The following is a 24,878-nucleotide window of genomic DNA, read 5'->3' as shown; positions in this document are numbered from 1 at the left end:
ACTTGAGAATTTAGTATTTTATAGGCAGTTAAAAATATGAATATAAAATACGAGTCAAAATAATCATATTAAAACATGTCTTATAGTGTTTATGAAGTATCAGCTTAAATGAAATGTATGCAAATTAATAATGGTAAATTAGAATCATTTTCTTAATATAGTGGTCCAGGTTTCAAGAGATTAACTTGAGAATTGAGTGTTTTATAAACAGTTAAAAAAATGAATTTTTAATATTCGTCAAAATTATCATATAAAATCATGTTTTATAGCGTTATTGAATTATCAGCTTAAATGAAATGTATGCTAGTTAATAATGGTAAATTAGAATAATTTTCTTAATCTAATGGTCTGACTTTCATAACACTAACTTGAGAATTCACTGTTTTATAAGCAGTTAAAAATATGAATTTAAAATACGAGTCAAAATAATCATATAAAAACATGTTTTATAGTGTTTATGAAGTATCAGCTTATATGATATATATGGAAGTTGGAAATGGTAAATAAGAATCATATACTTAATCTAATGGTCTGGATTTCATGACACTAACTTTTTGTTGCACTACTATTAATTGACTATCAATTATATTCAATATCCATTACTCGTACTATGCATAAAACTATTATTATTATCAGGATCGTCCAGTCCATTTTCAACGTAGGATGTTGAAACTTTCCCATGTGGTAGAAATGGTAATTCATGTTTCAATATGTCCTGAGTATATCTGGTGTACAGCCATCTAAAAAAAAATAGTAAGTTAAATATGTATAATGGTTGGAGGACAAAATGTCACTACTAGATACCATAAGGAGAACGACAATTTTTATATAACAACTAGTACGTGGACAACACTGAGTAATTCAGAAAAGGAAACTATCAAAACATAAACTAACAGACAAACTTCATTTTTATACAAAATACATGAAAGGAATTTACAATTGAAACTTAAATACAAAAACGAATGTAGAACTGCAAAACATAGATAACAGATGATAATAAATAATAATTATGATAAGCCATAAAAGATAGTACAAATGTACCAGAATGGTTTGTAGAAGGAATTCAAATGTATTATGAGTGTAACTAAAGAATACATTTGTACAACAACTGAAAATCGCTCCTTTTCAATACGAAAAAATGTTAAGTTGTATTATTCGTCAAAATTAACTTATAAAATCATATTTTATAGTTTTTATGAAGTAAAAATATCAGGTAAAATGAAAAAAATTATAAATTAGAATCATTTTCTTGATCTAGTAGTCAAGGATCAAGACAGTTACTTGTGTTAACTTCGGGCATAAAATATGAACAATTCGTTTATAATATCAAAAATCTTAATTAATAAATAACGAGTAGACTCAAAATCTAAGTAAAAACAACGACCCGTTACGATACACAGCAGTACGGTGAACGCCACACAACTATCTAGTTTCTTTCTGAGGCGATTCGGCCGACGGATGTCGTCCCTACTACGGCGACGCTCACGCCCTCTGTTGGTGTATACATTTAATATTTGACTGTTTTATAAGCAGATTAAAATAGGAATTCATAATATTTCTCAAACTTATCATATAAAAACATGTTTTATAGTATTTATGAAGAATCAGCTAACATAATATCTATAGAAGTTAATAATAGTAAATTAGAATCATTTTCTTAATATAGTGGTCAAGGTTTCAAGAGATTAACTTGAGAATTGTGTGTTTTATAAACAGTTAAAAAATTGAATTTTTAATATTCGTCAAAATTATCATACAAAATCATGTTTTATAGTGTTTATGAAGAATCAGCTTACAAAATATCTATAGAAGTTAATAATAGTAAATTAGAATCATTTTCTTAATATAGTGGTCCAGGTTTCAAGAGATTAACTTGAGAATTGTGTGTTTTATAAGCAGATAATAATTTGAATTTTTAATATTCGTAAAGATTATCATATAAAATAATGTTTTATAGTGTTTATGAAGAATCAGCTTACCTAATATCTATAGAAGTTAATAATAGTAAATTAGAATCATTTTCTTAATATAGTGGTCCAGGTTTCAAGAGATTAACTTGAGAATTGTGTGTTTTATAAGCAGATAATAATATGAATTTAAAATTCGAGTCAAAATAATCATATAAAAACATGTCTTATAGTGTTTATGAAGCATCAGCTCAAATGAAATGTATGCAAGTTAATAATGGTAACTCTTATGAATGAAAATTACAAGTCAAAGGTGTTAACTAAAATTTTATTCAGATTATTAACGAATCTCAATTGTTTCACTGCCATTAATTTACTATCAATTATATTCAATAACCCTTACACGCACATTACATAAACCCAATATTATTAGCAGTATCTTCTAGTCCATTTTCAGCATAGGATGTTGATACTTTCTTAAGTGGTAGAAATGTGAATTCATGTTTCTGCATGCCTTGAGTGATCTGACATACGTCAATCTGAAAAATTGTAGTAAGTTAATAATGTATAATTGTTAAAGAATAACTTGAGAATTTAGTATTTTATAGGCAGTTAAAAATATGAATATAAAATACGAGTCAAAATAATCATATTAAAACATGTCTTATAGTGTTTATGAAGTATCAGCTTAAATGAAATGTATGCAAATTAATAATGGTAAATTAGAATCATTTTCTTAATATAGTGGTCCAGGTTTCAAGAGATTAACTTGAGAATTGAGTGTTTTATAAACAGTTAAAAAAATGAATTTTTAATATTCGTCAAAATTATCATATAAAATCATGTTTTATAGCGTTATTGAATTATCAGCTTAAATGAAATGTATGCTAGTTAATAATGGTAAATTAGAATAATTTTCTTAATCTAATGGTCTGACTTTCATAACACTAACTTGAGAATTCACTGTTTTATAAGCAGTTAAAAATATGAATTTAAAATACGAGTCAAAATAATCATATAAAAACATGTTTTATAGTGTTTATGAAGTATCAGCTTATATGATATATATGGAAGTTGGAAATGGTAAATAAGAATCATATACTTAATCTAATGGTCTGGATTTCATGACACTAACTTTTTGTTGCACTACTATTAATTGACTATCAATTATATTCAATATCCATTACTCGTACTATGCATAAAACTATTATTATTATCAGGATCGTCCAGTCCATTTTCAACGTAGGATGTTGAAACTTTCCCATGTGGTAGAAATGGTAATTCATGTTTCAATATGTCCTGAGTATATCTGGTGTACAGCCATCTAAAAAAAAATAGTAAGTTAAATATGTATAATGGTTGGAGGACAAAATGTCACTACTAGATACCATAAGGAGAACGACAATTTTTATATAACAACTAGTACGTGGACAACACTGAGTAATTCAGAAAAGGAAACTATCAAAACATAAACTAACAGACAAACTTCATTTTTATACAAAATACATGAAAGGAATTTACAATTGAAACTTAAATACAAAAACGAATGTAGAACTGCAAAACATAGATAACAGATGATAATAAATAATAATTATGATAAGCCATAAAAGATAGTACAAATGTACCAGAATGGTTTGTAGAAGGAATTCAAATGTATTATGAGTGTAACTAAAGAATACATTTGTACAACAACTGAAAATCGCTCCTTTTCAATACGAAAAAATGTTAAGTTGTATTATTCGTCAAAATTAACTTATAAAATCATATTTTATAGTTTTTATGAAGTAAAAATATCAGGTAAAATGAAAAAAATTATAAATTAGAATCATTTTCTTGATCTAGTAGTCAAGGATCAAGACAGTTACTTGTGTTAACTTCGGGCATAAAATATGAACAATTCGTTTATAATATCAAAAATCTTAATTAATAAATAACGAGTAGACTCAAAATCTAAGTAAAAACAACGACCCGTTACGATACACAGCAGTACGGTGAACGCCACACAACTATCTAGTTTCTTTCTGAGGCGATTCGGCCGACGGATGTCGTCCCTACTACGGCGACGCTCACGCCCTCTGTTGGTGTATACATTTAATATTTGACTGTTTTATAAGCAGATTAAAATAGGAATTCATAATATTTCTCAAACTTATCATATAAAAACATGTTTTATAGTATTTATGAAGAATCAGCTAACATAATATCTATAGAAGTTAATAATAGTAAATTAGAATCATTTTCTTAATATAGTGGTCAAGGTTTCAAGAGATTAACTTGAGAATTGTGTGTTTTATAAACAGTTAAAAAATTGAATTTTTAATATTCGTCAAAATTATCATACAAAATCATGTTTTATAGTGTTTATGAAGAATCAGCTTACAAAATATCTATAGAAGTTAATAATAGTAAATTAGAATCATTTTCTTAATATAGTGGTCCAGGTTTCAAGAGATTAACTTGAGAATTGTGTGTTTTATAAGCAGATAATAATTTGAATTTTTAATATTCGTAAAGATTATCATATAAAATAATGTTTTATAGTGTTTATGAAGAATCAGCTTACCTAATATCTATAAAAGTTAATAATAGTAAATTAGAATCATTTTCTTAATATAGTGGTCCAGGTTTCAAGAGATTAACTTGAGAATTGTGTGTTTTATAAGCAGATAATAATTTGAATTTTTAATATTCGTAAAGATTATCATATAAAATAATTTTTTATAGTGTTTATGAAGAATCAGCTTACCTAATATCTATAAAAGTTAATAATAGTAAATTAGAATCATTTTCTTAATATAGTGGTCCAGGTTTCAAGAGATTAACTTGAGAATTGTGTGTTTTATAAGCAGATAATAATTTGAATTTTTAATATTCGTAAAGATTATCATATAAAATAATGTTTTATAGTGTTTATGAAGAATCAGCTTACCTAATATCTATAAAAGTTAATAATAGTAAATTAGAATCATTTTCTTAATATAGTGGTCAAGGTTTCAAGAGATTAACTTGAGAATTGAGTGTTTTATAAACAGTTAAAAAAATGAATTTTTAATATTCGTAAAAATTATCATACAAAATCATGTTTTTTAGTGTTTATGAAGAATCAGCTTACATAATATCTATAGAAGTTAATAATAGTAAATTAGAATCATTTTCTTAATATAGTGGTCCAGGTTTCAAGAGATTAACTTGAGAATTGTGTGTTTTATAAGCAGATAATAATATGAATTTAAAATTCGAGTCAAAATAATCATATAAAAACATGTCTTATAGTGTTTATGAAGCATCAGCTCAAATGAAATGTATGCAAGTTAATAATGGTAACTCTTATGAATGAAAATTACAAGTCAAAGGTGTTAACTAAAATTTTATTCAGATTATTAACGAATCTCAATTGTTTCACTGCCATTAATTTACTATCAATTATATTCAATAACCCTTACACGCACATTACATAAACCCAATATTATTAGCAGTATCTTCTAGTCCATTTTCAGCATAGGATGTTGATACTTTCTTAAGTGGTAGAAATGTGAATTCATGTTTCTGCATGCCTTGAGTGATCTGACATACGTCAATCTGAAAAATTGTAGTAAGTTAATAATGTATAATTGTTAAAGAATAACTTGAGAATTTAGTATTTTATAGGCAGTTAAAAATATGAATATAAAATACGAGTCAAAATAATCATATTAAAACATGTCTTATAGTGTTTATGAAGTATCAGCTTAAATGAAATGTATGCAAATTAATAATGGTAAATTAGAATCATTTTCTTAATATAGTGGTCCAGGTTTCAAGAGATTAACTTGAGAATTGAGTGTTTTATAAACAGTTAAAAAAATGAATTTTTAATATTCGTCAAAATTATCATATAAAATCATGTTTTATAGCGTTATTGAATTATCAGCTTAAATGAAATGTATGCTAGTTAATAATGGTAAATTAGAATAATTTTCTTAATCTAATGGTCTGACTTTCATAACACTAACTTGAGAATTCACTGTTTTATAAGCAGTTAAAAATATGAATTTAAAATACGAGTCAAAATAATCATATAAAAACATGTTTTATAGTGTTTATGAAGTATCAGCTTATATGATATATATGGAAGTTGGAAATGGTAAATAAGAATCATATACTTAATCTAATGGTCTGGATTTCATGACACTAACTTTTTGTTGCACTACTATTAATTGACTATCAATTATATTCAATATCCATTACTCGTACTATGCATAAAACTATTATTATTATCAGGATCGTCCAGTCCATTTTCAACGTAGGATGTTGAAACTTTCCCATGTGGTAGAAATGGTAATTCATGTTTCAATATGTCCTGAGTATATCTGGTGTACAGCCATCTAAAAAAAAATAGTAAGTTAAATATGTATAATGGTTGGAGGACAAAATGTCACTACTAGATACCATAAGGAGAACGACAATTTTTATATAACAACTAGTACGTGGACAACACTGAGTAATTCAGAAAAGGAAACTATCAAAACATAAACTAACAGACAAACTTCATTTTTATACAAAATACATGAAAGGAATTTACAATTGAAACTTAAATACAAAAACGAATGTAGAACTGCAAAACATAGATAACAGATGATAATAAATAATAATTATGATAAGCCATAAAAGATAGTACAAATGTACCAGAATGGTTTGTAGAAGGAATTCAAATGTATTATGAGTGTAACTAAAGAATACATTTGTACAACAACTGAAAATCGCTCCTTTTCAATACGAAAAAATGTTAAGTTGTATTATTCGTCAAAATTAACTTATAAAATCATATTTTATAGTTTTTATGAAGTAAAAATATCAGGTAAAATGAAAAAAATTATAAATTAGAATCATTTTCTTGATCTAGTAGTCAAGGATCAAGACAGTTACTTGTGTTAACTTCGGGCATAAAATATGAACAATTCGTTTATAATATCAAAAATCTTAATTAATAAATAACGAGTAGACTCAAAATCTAAGTAAAAACAACGACCCGTTACGATACACAGCAGTACGGTGAACGCCACACAACTATCTAGTTTCTTTCTGAGGCGATTCGGCCGACGGATGTCGTCCCTACTACGGCGACGCTCACGCCCTCTGTTGGTGTATACATTTAATATTTGACTGTTTTATAAGCAGATTAAAATAGGAATTCATAATATTTCTCAAACTTATCATATAAAAACATGTTTTATAGTATTTATGAAGAATCAGCTAACATAATATCTATAGAAGTTAATAATAGTAAATTAGAATCATTTTCTTAATATAGTGGTCAAGGTTTCAAGAGATTAACTTGAGAATTGTGTGTTTTATAAACAGTTAAAAAATTGAATTTTTAATATTCGTCAAAATTATCATACAAAATCATGCTTTATAGTGTTTATGAAGAATCAGCTTACAAAATATCTATAGAAGTTAATAATAGTAAATTAGAATCATTTTCTTAATATAGTGGTCCAGGTTTCAAGAGATTAACTTGAGAATTGTGTGTTTTATAAGCAGATAATAATTTGAATTTTTAATATTCGTAAAGATTATCATATAAAATAATGTTTTATAGTGTTTATGAAGAATCAGCTTACCTAATATCTATAAAAGTTAATAATAGTAAATTAGAATCATTTTCTTAATATAGTGGTCCAGGTTTCAAGAGATTAACTTGAGAATTGTGTGTTTTATAAGCAGATAATAATTTGAATTTTTAATATTCGTAAAGATTATCATATAAAATAATTTTTTATAGTGTTTATGAAGAATCAGCTTACCTAATATCTATAAAAGTTAATAATAGTAAATAAGAATCATTTTCTTAATATAGTGGTCCAGGTTTCAAGAGATTAACTTGAGAATTGTGTGTTTTATAAGCAGATAATAATTTGAATTTTTAATATTCGTAAAGATTATCATATAAAATAATGTTTTATAGTGTTTATGAAGAATCAGCTTACCTAATATCTATAAAAGTTAATAATAGTAAATTAGAATCATTTTCTTAATATAGTGGTCAAGGTTTCAAGAGATTAACTTGAGAATTGAGTGTTTTATAAACAGTTAAAAAAATGAATTTTTAATATTCGTAAAAATTATCATACAAAATCATGTTTTTTAGTGTTTATGAAGAATCAGCTTACATAATATCTATAGAAGTTAATAATAGTAAATTAGAATCATTTTCTTAATATAGTGGTCCAGGTATCAAGAGATTAACTTGAGAATTGTGTGTTTTATAAGCAGATAATAATATGAATTTAAAATTCGAGTCAAAATAATCATATAAAAACATGTCTTATAGTGTTTATGAAGCATCAGCTCAAATGAAATGTATGCAAGTTAATAATGGTAACTCTTATGAATGAAAATTACAAGTCAAAGGTGTTAACTAAAATTTTATTCAGATTATTAACGAATCTCAATTGTTTCACTGCCATTAATTTACTATCAATTATATTCAATAACCCTTACACGCACATTACATAAACCCAATATTATTAGCAGTATCTTCTAGTCCATTTTCAGCATAGGATGTTGATACTTTCTTAAGTGGTAGAAATGTGAATTCATGTTTCTGCATGCCTTGAGTGATCTGACATACGTCAATCTGAAAAATTGTAGTAAGTTAATAATGTATAATTGTTAAAGAATAACTTGAGAATTTAGTATTTTATAGGCAGTTAAAAATATGAATATAAAATACGAGTCAAAATAATCATATTAAAACATGTCTTATAGTGTTTATGAAGTATCAGCTTAAATGAAATGTATGCAAATTAATAATGGTAAATTAGAATCATTTTCTTAATATAGTGGTCCAGGTTTCAAGAGATTAACTTGAGAATTGAGTGTTTTATAAACAGTTAAAAAAATGAATTTTTAATATTCGTCAAAATTATCATATAAAATCATGTTTTATAGCGTTATTGAATTATCAGCTTAAATGAAATGTATGCTAGTTAATAATGGTAAATTAGAATAATTTTCTTAATCTAATGGTCTGACTTTCATAACACTAACTTGAGAATTCACTGTTTTATAAGCAGTTAAAAATATGAATTTAAAATACGAGTCAAAATAATCATATAAAAACATGTTTTATAGTGTTTATGAAGTATCAGCTTATATGATATATATGGAAGTTGGAAATGGTAAATAAGAATCATATACTTAATCTAATGGTCTGGATTTCATGACACTAACTTTTTGTTGCACTACTATTAATTGACTATCAATTATATTCAATATCCATTACTCGTACTATGCATAAAACTATTATTATTATCAGGATCGTCCAGTCCATTTTCAACGTAGGATGTTGAAACTTTCCCATGTGGTAGAAATGGTAATTCATGTTTCAATATGTCCTGAGTATATCTGGTGTACAGCCATCTAAAAAAAAATAGTAAGTTAAATATGTATAATGGTTGGAGGACAAAATGTCACTACTAGATACCATAAGGAGAACGACAATTTTTATATAACAACTAGTACGTGGACAACACTGAGTAATTCAGAAAAGGAAACTATCAAAACATAAACTAACAGACAAACTTCATTTTTATACAAAATACATGAAAGGAATTTACAATTGAAACTTAAATACAAAAACGAATGTAGAACTGCAAAACATAGATAACAGATGATAATAAATAATAATTATGATAAGCCATAAAAGATAGTACAAATGTACCAGAATGGTTTGTAGAAGGAATTCAAATGTATTATGAGTGTAACTAAAGAATACATTTGTACAACAACTGAAAATCGCTCCTTTTCAATACGAAAAAATGTTAAGTTGTATTATTCGTCAAAATTAACTTATAAAATCATATTTTATAGTTTTTATGAAGTAAAAATATCAGGTAAAATGAAAAAAATTATAAATTAGAATCATTTTCTTGATCTAGTAGTCAAGGATCAAGACAGTTACTTGTGTTAACTTCGGGCATAAAATATGAACAATTCGTTTATAATATCAAAAATCTTAATTAATAAATAACGAGTAGACTCAAAATCTAAGTAAAAACAACGACCCGTTACGATACACAGCAGTACGGTGAACGCCACAGAACTATCTAGTTTCTTTCTGAGGCGATTCGGCCGACGGATGTCGTCCCTACTACGGCGACGCTCACGCCCTCTGTTGGTGTATACATTTAATATTTGACTGTTTTATAAGCAGATTAAAATAGGAATTCATAATATTTCTCAAACTTATCATATAAAAACATGTTTTATAGTATTTATGAAGAATCAGCTAACATAATATCTATAGAAGTTAATAATAGTAAATTAGAATCATTTTCTTAATATAGTGGTCAAGGTTTCAAGAGATTAACTTGAGAATTGTGTGTTTTATAAACAGTTAAAAAATTGAATTTTTAATATTCGTCAAAATTATCATACAAAATCATGCTTTATAGTGTTTATGAAGAATCAGCTTACAAAATATCTATAGAAGTTAATAATAGTAAATTAGAATCATTTTCTTAATATAGTGGTCCAGGTTTCAAGAGATTAACTTGAGAATTGTGTGTTTTATAAGCAGATAATAATTTGAATTTTTAATATTCGTAAAGATTATCATATAAAATAATGTTTTATAGTGTTTATGAAGAATCAGCTTACCTAATATCTATAAAAGTTAATAATAGTAAATTAGAATCATTTTCTTAATATAGTGGTCAAGGTTTCAAGAGATTAACTTGAGAATTGAGTGTTTTATAAACAGTTAAAAAAATGAATTTTTAATATTCGTAAAAATTATCATACAAAATCATGTTTTTTAGTGTTTATGAAGAATCAGCTTACATAATATCTATAGAAGTTAATAATAGTAAATTAGAATCATTTTCTTAATATAGTGGTCCAGGTTTCAAGAGATTAACTTGAGAATTGTGTGTTTTATAAGCAGATAATAATATGAATTTAAAATTCGAGTCAAAATAATCATATAAAAACATGTCTTATAGTGTTTATGAAGCATCAGCTCAAATGAAATGTATGCAAGTTAATAATGGTAACTCTTATGAATGAAAATTACAAGTCAAAGGTGTTAACTAAAATTTTATTCAGATTATTAACGAATCTCAATTGTTTCACTGCCATTAATTTACTATCAATTATATTCAATAACCCTTACACGCACATTACATAAACCCAATATTATTAGCAGTATCTTCTAGTCCATTTTCAGCATAGGATGTTGATACTTTCTTAAGTGGTAGAAATGTGAATTCATGTTTCTGCATGCCTTGAGTGATCTGACATACGTCAATCTGAAAAATTGTAGTAAGTTAATAATGTATAATTGTTAAAGAATAACTTGAGAATTTAGTATTTTATAGGCAGTTAAAAATATGAATATAAAATACGAGTCAAAATAATCATATTAAAACATGTCTTATAGTGTTTATGAAGTATCAGCTTAAATGAAATGTATGCAAATTAATAATGGTAAATTAGAATCATTTTCTTAATATAGTGGTCCAGGTTTCAAGAGATTAACTTGAGAATTGAGTGTTTTATAAACAGTTAAAAAAATGAATTTTTAATATTCGTCAAAATTATCATATAAAATCATGTTTTATAGCGTTATTGAATTATCAGCTTAAATGAAATGTATGCTAGTTAATAATGGTAAATTAGAATAATTTTCTTAATCTAATGGTCTGACTTTCATAACACTAACTTGAGAATTCACTGTTTTATAAGCAGTTAAAAATATGAATTTAAAATACGAGTCAAAATAATCATATAAAAACATGTTTTATAGTGTTTATGAAGTATCAGCTTATATGATATATATGGAAGTTGGAAATGGTAAATAAGAATCATATACTTAATCTAATGGTCTGGATTTCATGACACTAACTTTTTGTTACACTACTATTAATTGACTATCAATTATATTCAATATCCATTACTCGTACTATGCATAAAACTATTATTATTATCAGGATCGTCCAGTCCATTTTCAACGTAGGATGTTGAAACTTTCCCATGTGGTAGAAATGGTAATTCATGTTTCAATATGTCCTGAGTATATCTGGTGTACAGCCATCTAAAAAAAAATAGTAAGTTAAATATGTATAATGGTTGGAGGACAAAATGTCACTACTAGATACCATAAGGAGAACGACAATTTTTATATAACAACTAGTACGTGGACAACACTGAGTAATTCAGAAAAGGAAACTATCAAAACATAAACTAACAGACAAACTTCATTTTTATACAAAATACATGAAAGGAATTTACAATTGAAACTTAAGAGGCCGTCCCAGTAGAAAAAAATCGACCGAAAAACATGCTTTCGTACTTCCAATAGTACTCAGGCCTCGTTGATCGTAGAAACATGATTTTGGTATCAAAATAATCACGAGAAGTTGTACTAAATATTCTTGGAACAGAATTTTAAAATTTTTTTTCGTTCCAATTTTATATGTGTTTGAAATTTGTAAAATTTTTCTTTTTTTTAAAAAATCATATAAAATCGGCAAATTTAGATATCGAAAATCTGTTCCAAGAATATTTAGTACAACTTCTCGTGATTATTTTGATACCAAAATCATGTCTCTACGATCAACGAGGCCTGAGTACTATTGGAAGTACGAAAGCATGTTTTTGGCAAAAAAATTACGAATTTGCCGTCGTCATGTGCTGCTAAAGCGATTACAGCGGCAGCGTTCTGAAATAGTACTTCTTCCACCACCCCGCTTGCATATGCAGCCGTACCGCACCATAGGTCAAAACTGGTTATTTATCGTAGCCGCGCACTGGTTATAAATAGCCAAGTACGTCAATACGAAAATAATAATTTTGTCAATAAATAATATTATTTTATTTTTCGATGTTATAATTCATAATTTTATTTACTATCGTATTTTACGCAAAATGGAACTACGACATAATACTATATCGTAAAATTGTCACAAATCAGCTAGAAAACGTACGATTTAAACAATTTTTTTTTTCAATTATAGACAATTGTTCTATAAAATTAGCGTATTGACATTCAAGACGAAATTTTTTAAATTTAAATTAGTATAACTGTATAAGTAAAAAAAGGTAGGCAAGTGGGTGTCGATCTGCTTTACAGTAGGTTACAAGTGAGTCACTATATACTTACTGGATTATTGTGTTAAATTTGAATTCAATGATATAATATCATTGTATAAGAAAAACTCGAAGACGGAGAGTCAGCCTTGATATATTATAATATATATTTTTAACTACAAAATAATTTAAAATTTAACAAATTTTTTCAAAATTCAAACTTAAAATGCTTATAAAAAAAATTGTACCCATTTATTTTTAATATTTTTCAAATGCTATTGTAACGATTTATCTACATGAGCCTTGAATTAAATTTTCACGCTTCTTGACCCAACAAATTTAATAACTAATTAATTAATAACTATTGAATAAAAAATTGAAAAAATTGAAAATGTCCGTAAAGAGCTCAGAAAGAGTGAAAATGTTTTGAAAATTTTATCAAGTATAGCAATTGATAAAATAGACATATAGTGTAAAATGTAAATTATTTAAAATATCTAGATACAGTTATTTGTTTTTTTAATTACAACAAAATAAGAAAATCACTAGGTACATAATAAATCGAGTGAATATACCAATGTTGTAAAAATTTGAACTTTTCAAACACTCATAAAAATTCTAATTTAGTTTCTGGTAGAGATAATTTTTTTTTTAAATTAGACAAACTTACGAGGAATCTTGTATTAAATTTTTAAATTTTAGATTTAAAAAGAAAAATTTTTATGAATTTTTAACAAAATAATTTGCACATTTTCTTCATTTTTTTGTATTTTATATTTTGTCAAAATTAGAACTTTAAATGCTTATAAAAAAAATGTGATTACTGACTATGTATAAAATGTATTATTAATATTTTTCAATTATTATAATTTATATAAGGCGCCTCGTCCTTAATTTTTAAGTTTTTATTACCCAACAAATAATATTTGATTGACATTCATAGAAAAAAAACTAAAAAAATTGGAAACTTAAAAAGTAAATAGTTAAAAAATAATTTAAGTATTTTAAAAATGTTATCGTGCTTAGAAAATTCTATAATATAAAACAAACAAACAGTTAAAATTCCTTGTATCTACGGTCATTTGTTTTAGAGTTACACCATAAACCAAAATTGATTTTGTGATTTTGTCAAAAATCGATTTTGCGTGAAAATGTCTATTTTTCCCTGCTCTTTAGAAAATTACTAGGAATTTTTAATTTATACCTTCCCAAATGCACCAACTTGTTTTCGTGTATGTCATCACGTTTTAAAGGAGTAGAAATAATGCTTTAATTTTTAACTTCAGCCCCTCTTTGAAATGGAAAATGAATCTAAATGATACTTTGGTGAGTTAAAATTTCCAGTAGTTTCAAAAACGTCAAATAAAAACCTAAAAAAGGAACGAAAAACGGGAATTTTTAAGCATAATCAATTTTCGAAAATATCGATTTTTTTATTTTGCTGTATAACACAAAAAATCATTTTAAATACTTGAAATTTTCACCAAGTCTAAATATTTTGACTTTTTTAAGCTATTTATTGACAATTGAAATTTACGATGTACCTATGTCTAAGTTTTTTTGTTTGAAATGCCAATAAAAAAAATTTGGCATTTCAAAAAATTTTTTAAATAGATATAATACAAGGTTTATAATAAGTTGCACTTAGCGTAGTAAAAAAATAATTCAAAAATTGTTAGTCACAATTGTTGTTTATAAGCTAAGCATTAAAAGTTCAAATGTTTACTAAATATGTCAAAATCGCGAAAATTTGCAAGATATTTTTAAGTTGAAAATTCATAATGTTTAAGTGATTTATATCTAAAACCCAATACAGGGTTCTCTATAACATTTTCTTCAAATCACTGTAAAAAAAAAACTCCAGCGACAATGTAGAAAAAAATGTACGAGCGTATGAAATTAAATATTTTACGAAATTGCGTAAAATAATAACGATATGTCAATATATTACAATTTAAATATAGCTAATAATATAATATAATCCTAGACTGACAAATTATCTCCATCATCATTCAGAATCGATTTCGTATACAATAATGATACCTGTCATTGTATTCAAATTTAACACATCCATTATAGTGACCTACTCTCCATCACTACTATACAGCAGAGCGATACTCGCTTTTCCACCCTTTTTAAATTTAAATACGGAAATTGTCTTACAAAGTTATAAATTTTAATTATTTAAAATAGTAAATATGTTAACGGCAAATCAACGTTAATATATTTTCAATATTTTTGTTTTGTTGTTGTTTTTGAATTTCAATAACTCAAGTTAAAATTATTTAGCCCCACCACCATAAAAAACCCCTGGCTACGCCTCTACATTAAAATTTTGATAACTCAATATATTTGTAGTTAGTCCAATTATTTTTTTCCCCGTGAACTTTGAGTTACCGAGAGTACACTGTAATATTGTATTATCATTTTCTATACACCATAAAATTTTCAAAATATTTTAATTTGTTTTGAACTGTTTACGGATATATAGGTACTCTGCAGTTTCCAACTTTTTAGGTTTTTTTTCTATAAATGTCAATAAAATGTTATTTGTTGATTTGTTGTGTAAAAAAGCTTGAAAATTTAATAAAAGGCTTCTAACAGTAGTTGAAAAATATTAATAATACATAGCTACATTTTTTTTATAAGCATTTAAATTCTAATTTACAAAATATAAAATACATAAAATTGAAAAAAATGAGCAAATTATTTTATGTTAGAAATTCTTAAAAATTTTTCTTTTTAAATCTATGATTTGAAAATTTAATCAAGATTCCTCGTAAAGTTCTAATTTTTTATAAAAAAAAATCTCTATTCGAAATTCAAATTGAATTTTTATGAGTGTTCGAAATCAAATTTTTATGACATTGGATATTCACTCCATCATTTCTCATGTAACGATTTTCTTATTTTATTGAAATTCAAAAACGAATAACTGAAAATACTTGAAAATTTAACTAAATGTTTATATTCTCATTTTCTATACATAATAATATTCTTAAAATATTTTGACTCGTTTTGAGCTATTTACGGACAATTTCAAATTTCAATTTTTTTAGTTTTTTTGTTTATATAAATGTCAATAAAATTGTATTCGTTGTGTCAAAAATCTTGCAAATGTAATACAAGGCTCCTTATATATATTGTTAGAATAACAGTTAAAAAATATTAAAAATACAGTGTCTATTTTTTTATTAGCATTTAGAGTTCGATTTACGACAAAAGACGTAAAAATAACGAAAATGTGAAAATTATTTCGAATTAGAAATTCATGAAAATTTAATAAAAGATTCCTCATAAGTTTGTTTAGTTTTATCAAAAACAAAAATCTCTACCGGAAAGTCAAATTAAATTTTTATGAGCGTTTGAAGTTGAAATTTTTACATTAGATATATTCACTTGATTTGAAAAACGAATAACCTTAGACACTTGGAATGTAAACCATATGTATATTTATCAATTACTATACTTGATAAAATTTCCAAAACATTTTGACTTGTTTCTAGTTGATTACGAACATTTAAAATTTTAAAATTTTAGATTCTGAGCGGAGCAAGAATTTAATGTATTGGTTTTACAATGATGTGTTTTTTTTATATACCTATATTTTTTTTTTTTTGGGAGGTCAAAATTTTAATTTCCCAATATAGTTTTTAAAAGCGCCCAAAAAAACAAAATAAAAATTAAGAAAAAACGAGAATTTTTACGCAAAATCGGTTTTTGACAAAATCGATTTTGGTTTTTGGTGTAAGTCTAAAACAAATGATCGTAAACATATGAAATTTTCACTAAATGTTTATGTTTATACTAGCTTTTTCTATACGTGAAAAAAATTTCAAAAATTTTTGATTTGTTTTGAGTTGTGTACTGATATACTCGTTACCAACTTTTTAGGTTATTTTCTATAAATGTCAATAACATTTTTGAAATTAATTTTTTTATGATTTTTAAAACAATAAATTCACAGCCCTGATTATAACATTTTTTATACTTATTTTATGTAGGTATTATATGTTTAAAATTAAAATAAGTAAATACACCAATATTTATTAATCAAAACTATTTAAAATGTTGCTAATATTTATTTAGGAGATTAAAATATTATCGTACAAAAATTGTTTCATGTCACTTATAAGTTACAACGTAAAATACGCAACACTATTGCTAAAAAATCTATTTAATCGTAATGAAATTATTATTTCACATGTATTTTAAAAAGTAATTGGGTTAGAAATATAAATCGAGTTCTGATGTATAATAATTTGTAGGCTTAATTTATTGGTTAATGTTTTTAAGCAAACAGGAGCTTTAATTAAAAAATAGGTTTGCGACTTGCGAGCTAGTAGCGAGCCAGCGCACCGTATAGAATTCACGGGCGACAATTTACGTAACGGCCTGTAATGACGTTTGATGCGAAACGTTCAGCACGACCGTCCGTGAAATAATAATGTACCTCTCCCGCGATTACATCACGCGGACCCCGTCGCGTACACGATGGGCGTGGTTACGGCCTACCGCGACGGCGGCGAGATGGAATTCAACGCCATCTCTTGAGCGTTGTATACGTAACACTTTTACCACGACGGCCTCTTAAATACAAAAACGAATGTAGAACTGCAAAACATAGATAACAGATGATAATAAATAATAATTATGATAAGCCATAAAAGATAGTACAAATGTACCAGAATGGTTTGTAGAAGGAATTCAAATGTATTATGAGTGTAACTAAAGAATACATTTGTACAACAACTGAAAATCGCTCCTTTTCAATACGAAAAAATGTTAAGTTGTATTATTCGTCAAAATTAACTTATAAAATCATATTTTATAGTTTTTATGAAGTAAAAATATCAGGTAAAATGAAAAAAATTATAAATTAGAATCATTTTCTTGATCTAGTAGTCAAGGATCAAGACAGTTACTTGTGTTAACTTCGGGCATAAAATATGAACAATTCGTTTATAATATCAAAAATCTTAATTAATAAATAACGAGTAGACTCAAAATCTAAGTAAAAACAACGACCCGTTACGATACACAGCAGTACGGTGAACGCCACACAACTATCTAGTTTCTTTCTGAGGCGATTCGGCCGACGGATGTCGTCCCTACTACGGCGACGCTCACGCCCTCTGTTGGTGTATACATTTAATATTTGACTGTTTTATAAGCAGATTAAAATAGGAATTCATAATATTTCTCAAACTTATCATATAAAAACATGTTTTATAGTATTTATGAAGAATCAGCTAACATAATATCTATAGAAGTTAATAATAGTAAATTAGAATCATTTTCTTAATATAGTGGTCAAGGTTTCAAGAGATTAACTTGAGAATTGTGTGTTTTATAAACAGTTAAAAAATTGAATTTTTAATATTCGTCAAAATTATCATACAAAATCATGTTTTATAGTGTTTATGAAGAATCAGCTTACAAAATATCTATAGAAGTTAATAATAGTAAATTAGAATCATTTTCTTAATATAGTGGTCCAGGTTTCAAGAGATTAACTTGAGAATTGTGTGTTTTATAAGCAGATAATAATTTGAATTTTTAATATTCGTAAAGATTATCATATAAAATAATGTTTTATAGTGTTTATGAAGAATCAGCTTACCTAATATCTATAAAAGTTAATAATAGTAAATAAGAATCATTTTCTTAATATAGTGGTCCAGGTTTCAAGAGATTAACTTGAGAATTGTGTGTTTTATAAGCAGATAATAATTTGAATTTTTAATATTCGTAAAGATTATCATATAAAATAATGTTTTATAGTGTTTATGAAGAATCAGCTTACCTAATATCTATAAAAGTTAATAATAGTAAATTAGAATCATTTTCTTAATATAGTGGTCAAGGTTTCAAGAGATTAACTTGAGAATTGAGTGTTTTATAAACAGTTAAAAAAATGAATTTTTAATATTCGTAAAAATTATCATACAAAATCATGTTTTTTAGTGTTTATGAAGAATCAGCTTACATATATCTATAGAAGTTAATAATGGTAAATTAGAATCATTTTCTTAATATAGTGGTCCAGGTTTCAAGAGATTAACTTGAGAATTGTGTGTTTTATAAGCAGATAATAATATGAATTTAAAATTCGAGTCAAAATAATCATATAAAAACATGTCTTATAGTGTTTATGAAGCATCAGCTCAAATGAAATGTATGCAAGTTAATAATGGTAACTCTTATGAATGAAAATTACAAGTCAAAGGTGTTAACTAAAATTTTATTCAGATTATTAACGAATCTCAATTGTTTCACTGCCATTAATTTACTATCAATTATATTCAATAACCCTTACACGCACATTACATAAACCCAATATTATTAGCAGTATCTTCTAGTCCATTTTCAGCATAGGATGTTGATACTTTCTTAAGTGGTAGAAATGTGAATTCATGTTTCTGCATGCCTTGAGTGATCTGACATACGTCAATCTGAAAAATTGTAGTAAGTTAATAATGTATAATTGTTAAAGAATAACTTGAGAATTTAGTATTTTATAGGCAGTTAAAAATATGAATATAAAATACGAGTCAAAATAATCATATTAAAACATGTCTTATAGTGTTTATGAAGTATCAGCTTAAATGAAATGTATGCAAATTAATAATGGTAAATTAGAATCATTTTCTTAATATAGTGGTCCAGGTTTCAAGAGATTAACTTGAGAATTGAGTGTTTTATAAACAGTTAAAAAAATGAATTTTTAATATTCGTCAAAATTATCATATAAAATCATGTTTTATAGCGTTATTGAATTATCAGCTTAAATGAAATGTATGCTAGTTAATAATGGTAAATTAGAATAATTTTCTTAATCTAATGGTCTGACTTTCATAACACTAACTTGAGAATTCACTGTTTTATAAGCAGTTAAAAATATGAATTTAAAATACGAGTCAAAATAATCATATAAAAACATGTTTTATAGTGTTTATGAAGTATCAGCTTATATGATATATATGGAAGTTGGAAATGGTAAATAAGAATCATATACTTAATCTAATGGTCTGGATTTCATGACACTAACTTTTTGTTACACTACTATTAATTGACTATCAATTATATTCAATATCCATTACTCGTACTATGCATAAAACTATTATTATTATCAGGATCGTCCAGTCCATTTTCAACGTAGGATGTTGAAACTTTCCCATGTGGTAGAAATGGTAATTCATGTTTCAATATGTCCTGAGTATATCTGGTGTACAGCCATCTAAAAAAAAATAGTAAGTTAAATATGTATAATGGTTGGAGGACAAAATGTCACTACTAGATACCATAAGGAGAACGACAATTTTTATATAACAACTAGTACGTGGACAACACTGAGTAATTCAGAAAAGGAAACTATCAAAACATAAACTAACAGACAAACTTCATTTTTATACAAAATACATGAAAGGAATTTACAATTGAAACTTAAATACAAAAACGAATGTAGAACTGCAAAACATAGATAACAGATGATAATAAATAATAATTATGATAAGCCATAAAAGATAGTACAAATGTACCAGAATGGTTTGTAGAAGGAATTCAAATGTATTATGAGTGTAACTAAAGAATACATTTGTACAACAACTGAAAATCGCTCCTTTTCAATACGAAAAAATGTTAAGTTGTATTATTCGTCAAAATTAACTTATAAAATCATATTTTATAGTTTTTATGAAGTAAAAATATCAGGTAAAATGAAAAAAATTATAAATTAGAATCATTTTCTTGATCTAGTAGTCAAGGATCAAGACAGTTACTTGTGTTAACTTCGGGCATAAAATATGAACAATTCGTTTATAATATCAAAAATCTTAATTAATAAATAACGAGTAGACTCAAAATCTAAGTAAAAACAACGACCCGTTACGATACACAGCAGTACGGTGAACGCCACAGAACTATCTAGTTTCTTTCTGAGGCGATTCGGCCGACGGATGTCGTCCCTACTACGGCGACGCTCACGCCCTCTGTTGGTGTATACATTTAATATTTGACTGTTTTATAAGCAGATTAAAATAGGAATTCATAATATTTCTCAAACTTATCATATAAAAACATGTTTTATAGTATTTATGAAGAATCAGCTAACATAATATCTATAGAAGTTAATAATAGTAAATTAGAATCATTTTCTTAATATAGTGGTCAAGGTTTCAAGAGATTAACTTGAGAATTGTGTGTTTTATAAACAGTTAAAAAATTGAATTTTTAATATTCGTCAAAATTATCATACAAAATCATGTTTTATAGTGTTTATGAAGAATCAGCTTACAAAATATCTATAGAAGTTAATAATAGTAAATTAGAATCATTTTCTTAATATAGTGGTCCAGGTTTCAAGAGATTAACTTGAGAATTGTGTGTTTTATAAGCAGATAATAATTTGAATTTTTAATATTCGTAAAGATTATCATATAAAATAATGTTTTATAGTGTTTATGAAGAATCAGCTTACCTAATATCTATAAAAGTTAATAATAGTAAATTAGAATCATTTTCTTAATATAGTGGTCCAGGTTTCAAGAGATTAACTTGAGAATTGTGTGTTTTATAAGCAGATAATAATTTGAATTTTTAATATTCGTAAAGATTATCATATAAAATAATTTTTTATAGTGTTTATGAAGAATCAGCTTACCTAATATCTATAAAAGTTAATAATAGTAAATAAGAATCATTTTCTTAATATAGTGGTCCAGGTTTCAAGAGATTAACTTGAGAATTGTGTGTTTTATAAGCAGATAATAATTTGAATTTTTAATATTCGTAAAGATTATCATATAAAATAATGTTTTATAGTGTTTATGAAGAATCAGCTTACCTAATATCTATAAAAGTTAATAATAGTAAATTAGAATCATTTTCTTAATATAGTGGTCAAGGTTTCAAGAGATTAACTTGAGAATTGAGTGTTTTATAAACAGTTAAAAAAATGAATTTTTAATATTCGTAAAAATTATCATACAAAATCATGTTTTTTAGTGTTTATGAAGAATCAGCTTACATAATATCTATAGAAGTTAATAATAGTAAATTAGAATCATTTTCTTAATATAGTGGTCCAGGTTTCAAGAGATTAACTTGAGAATTGTGTGTTTTATAAGCAGATAATAATATGAATTTAAAATTCGAGTCAAAATAATCATATAAAAACATGTCTTATAGTGTTTATGAAGCATCAGCTCAAATGAAATGTATGCAAGTTAATAATGGTAACTCTTATGAATGAAAATTACAAGTCAAAGGTGTTAACTAAAATTTTATTCAGATTATTAACGAATCTCAATTGTTTCACTGCCATTAATTTACTATCAATTATATTCAATAACCCTTACACGCACATTACATAAACCCAATATTATTAGCAGTATCTTCTAGTCCATTTTCAGCATAGGATGTTGATACTTTCTTAAGTGGTAGAAATGTGAATTCATGTTTCTGCATGCCTTGAGTGATCTGACATACGTCAATCTGAAAAATTGTAGTAAGTTAATAATGTATAATTGTTAAAGAATAACTTGAGAATTTAGTATTTTATAGGCAGTTAAAAATATGAATATAAAATACGAGTCAAAATAATCATATTAAAACATGTCTTATAGTGTTTATGAAGTATCAGCTTAAATGAAATGTATGCAAATTAATAATGGTAAATTAGAATCATTTTCTTAATATAGTGGTCCAGGTTTCAAGAGATTAACTTGAGAATTGAGTGTTTTATAAACAGTTAAAAAAATGAATTTTTAATATTCGTCAAAATTATCATATAAAATCATGTTTTATAGCGTTATTGAATTATCAGCTTAAATGAAATGTATGCTAGTTAATAATGGTAAATTAGAATAATTTTCTTAATCTAATGGTCTGACTTTCATAACACTAACTTGAGAATTCACTGTTTTATAAGCAGTTAAAAATATGAATTTAAAATACGAGTCAAAATAATCATATAAAAACATGTTTTATAGTGTTTATGAAGTATCAGCTTATATGATATATATGGAAGTTGGAAATGGTAAATAAGAATCATATACTTAATCTAATGGTCTGGATTTCATGACACTAACTTTTTGTTACACTACTATTAATTGACTATCAATTATATTCAATATCCATTACTCGTACTATGCATAAAACTATTATTATTATCAGGATCGTCCAGTCCATTTTCAACGTAGGATGTTGAAACTTTCCCATGTGGTAGAAATGGTAATTCATGTTTCAATATGTCCTGAGTATATCTGGTGTACAGCCATCTAAAAAAAAATAGTAAGTTAAATATGTATAATGGTTGGAGGACAAAATGTCACTACTAGATACCATAAGGAGAACGACAATTTTTATATAACAACTAGTACGTGGACAACACTGAGTAATTCAGAAAAGGAAACTATCAAAACATAAACTAACAGACAAACTTCATTTTTATACAAAATACATGAAAGGAATTTACAATTGAAACTTAAATACAAAAACGAATGTAGAACTGCAAAACATAGATAACAGATGATAATAAATAATAATTATGATAAGCCATAAAAGATAGTACAAATGTACCAGAATGGTTTGTAGAAGGAATTCAAATGTATTATGAGTGTAACTAAAGAATACATTTGTACAACAACTGAAAATCGCTCCTTTTCAATACGAAAAAATGTTAAGTTGTATTATTCGTCAAAATTAACTTATAAAATCATATTTTATAGTTTTTATGAAGTAAAAATATCAGGTAAAATGAAAAAAATTATAAATTAGAATCATTTTCTTGATCTAGTAGTCAAGGATCAAGACAGTTACTTGTGTTAACTTCGGGCATAAAATATGAACAATTCGTTTATAATATCAAAAATCTTAATTAATAAATAACGAGTAGACTCAAAATCTAAGTAAAAACAACGACCCGTTACGATACACAGCAGTACGGTGAACGCCACACAACTATCTAGTTTCTTTCTGAGGCGATTCGGCCGACGGATGTCGTCCCTACTACGGCGACGCTCACGCCCTCTGTTGGTGTATACATTTAATATTTGACTGTTTTATAAGCAGATTAAAATAGGAATTCATAATATTTCTCAAACTTATCATATAAAAACATGTTTTATAGTATTTATGAAGAATCAGCTAACATAATATCTATAGAAGTTAATAATAGTAAATTAGAATCATTTTCTTAATATAGTGGTCAAGGTTTCAAGAGATTAACTTGAGAATTGTGTGTTTTATAAACAGTTAAAAAATTGAATTTTTAATATTCGTCAAAATTATCATACAAAATCATGTTTTATAGTGTTTATGAAGAATCAGCTTACAAAATATCTATAGAAGTTAATAATAGTAAATTAGAATCATTTTCTTAATATAGTGGTCCAGGTTTCAAGAGATTAACTTGAGAATTGTGTGTTTTATAAGCAGATAATAATTTGAATTTTTAATATTCGTAAAGATTATCATATAAAATAATGTTTTATAGTGTTTATGAAGAATCAGCTTACCTAATATCTATAAAAGTTAATAATAGTAAATTAGAATCATTTTCTTAATATAGTGGTCCAGGTTTCAAGAGATTAACTTGAGAATTGTGTGTTTTATAAGCAGATAATAATTTGAATTTTTAATATTCGTAAAGATTATCATATAAAATAATTTTTTATAGTGTTTATGAAGAATCAGCTTACCTAATATCTATAAAAGTTAATAATAGTAAATTAGAATCATTTTCTTAATATAGTGGTCCAGGTTTCAAGAGATTAACTTGAGAATTGTGTGTTTTATAAGCAGATAATAATTTGAATTTTTAATATTCGTAAAGATTATCATATAAAATAATGTTTTATAGTGTTTATGAAGAATCAGCTTACCTAATATCTATAA

At 25.8% G+C, this 24,878-nt stretch overlaps 1 long non-coding RNA gene across 7 annotated transcripts; it reads right to left on the bottom strand.

The window, feature by feature from the left end:
- Window positions 1–610: 610 nt before the first annotated feature.
- Window positions 611–23,420, bottom strand: LOC132924683 (uncharacterized). Of its 7 annotated transcripts, none has more exons than XR_009661371.1 (8): window positions 23,325–23,420; window positions 23,072–23,260; window positions 20,090–20,220; window positions 11,855–11,985; window positions 9,181–9,311; window positions 6,141–6,271; window positions 3,101–3,231; window positions 611–740 (listed from the first exon to the last, which is right to left on the bottom strand). It is a non-coding gene; the product is annotated as an uncharacterized LOC132924683 (long non-coding RNA). The 7 variants fall into 7 exon arrangements; XR_009661373.1 differs by having other exon boundaries at window positions 11,797–11,985; window positions 23,130–23,260; XR_009661374.1 differs by having other exon boundaries at window positions 23,124–23,260; window positions 23,325–23,413.
- Between the last annotated feature and the right edge of the window lie 1,458 nt (window positions 23,421–24,878).

This window comes from Rhopalosiphum padi, chromosome 3, assembly GCF_020882245.1.
Source record: "Rhopalosiphum padi isolate XX-2018 chromosome 3, ASM2088224v1, whole genome shotgun sequence".
In the NCBI taxonomy this organism is placed as follows: domain Eukaryota; kingdom Metazoa; phylum Arthropoda; class Insecta; order Hemiptera; family Aphididae; genus Rhopalosiphum; species Rhopalosiphum padi.
The sequence above is the reverse complement of the archived record's forward strand: the minus strand, read 5'-3'. Positions and strand labels throughout refer to the sequence as shown.